The 1318-nt window shown below is 39.1% G+C and overlaps 1 non-coding gene across 1 annotated transcript; it reads left to right on the top strand.

Annotated features, from left to right (window-relative positions):
• The first annotated feature begins 297 nt into the window (after positions 1 to 297).
• On the top strand, positions 298 to 403 carry LOC119981588. The gene has a single exon (XR_005464194.1). It is a non-coding gene; the product is annotated as a small nucleolar RNA R71 (small nucleolar RNA).
• Positions 404 to 1318: the final 915 nt, after the last annotated feature.

The following is a 1318-nucleotide window of genomic DNA, read 5'->3' as shown; positions in this document are numbered from 1 at the left end:
TTACAAGAAGAAGCAATAAGACACTCCCCTGTAGGATGGCATCCACAACAATAATCACAAGAAATATAGGAAGGTGTGCTTTGCATAGCATGTACCCCTTGAGCATGATTTATAGACAATGCATCAATCTTCTTTGCCATAATAGCCAAGGTAGACATAACTTCATCATCTCAATAACTTCCTCTTTGCTTTGGGTTCCCCCTCACCGAGGACCAATAGTTAGTTGTCTTGGCCACTTTATCAAGTAATTCCATAGCCTCATCTTGATTTTTGATCATACAAGAACCTCCCGCAACCGCATCATGATTTGGGCAACTTCGAATAATTCCTTTAAAGCACTCCCAAGCCTCATAGAAAAATTCAAGATCCTTTTGGGCAAAGGACATGATATTCGCCCTAATTTGCACTACCTTGGTCAGAGGAAAGAATTTTGTCAAGAATTGCTCCACCATCTCATCCCAAGTGGAGATAGAATTAGGAAGCAAGGACATCAACCATCCCTTAGCCTTATCACTCAAAGAAAATGGAAATAACCTCAACAAAATAGCATCCTTAGAAGCTCCATTAATCCCAAAAATAGTGCACACATGCAAGAAAGAGCGAAGATGAACATTGGGCTCTTCACTGGGAAGTCCATAGAAAACTGAAGAATTTGAGATAATGTTGATGATAGACGGCTTGATCTCAAAATTAGTAGCATTGATAGGAGGATAGTGGATGCTTGAAGGGGATGTATCCCACGTAGGCCTAGCACAATCCTCAAGAGAGTGAGGATCAAATTGCCTAGGAGGGTTTTCAACCTCTTCACCACCGTTTCTTCCATTAGCACCTCCACCATTACCAATGCCTTCATTCACATTCATGCCCCCACCGGGCTCACCAACATTCCTCCTTGCTATATTGTCTCCCATGTCTTTTGGTAAATTATTAGTAAGCTCCCGCCTAAGATTGCGAAGTGTCCTCTCAATTTCCAAATCAATATCAATCAATTTCAAATTAAACGTACGCCTTCCCAAGTTCATACAAGAGAAAGAATTTCTGCAATAAAATAAAAACCAATTAGCACAATTGAAAACCTAATTTGACAAAAACCTTTTCCCTACTTGATTTCCCCGGTAATGGTGCCAAAAACTTGATGTGGATTTAATTTCAAGCGCACAAATCGCATAAGTAATAAAGAGTGAATAAAGTATCATTCCCACAAGGATGTATTGACAAATTCAATTAAGTATCAACCTAAGCGATTATCAGACTAAAATGGGAAAGTGAATTGTTTGGGTTTGATTTATCTAACACTAAAGCAAGTATTTAAAGAGAT

This window comes from Tripterygium wilfordii, chromosome 16 (assembly GCF_013401445.1).
Source record: "Tripterygium wilfordii isolate XIE 37 chromosome 16, ASM1340144v1, whole genome shotgun sequence".
NCBI classification, from domain to species: domain Eukaryota; kingdom Viridiplantae; phylum Streptophyta; class Magnoliopsida; order Celastrales; family Celastraceae; genus Tripterygium; species Tripterygium wilfordii.
The sequence above is the reverse complement of the archived record's forward strand: the minus strand, read 5'-3'. Positions and strand labels throughout refer to the sequence as shown.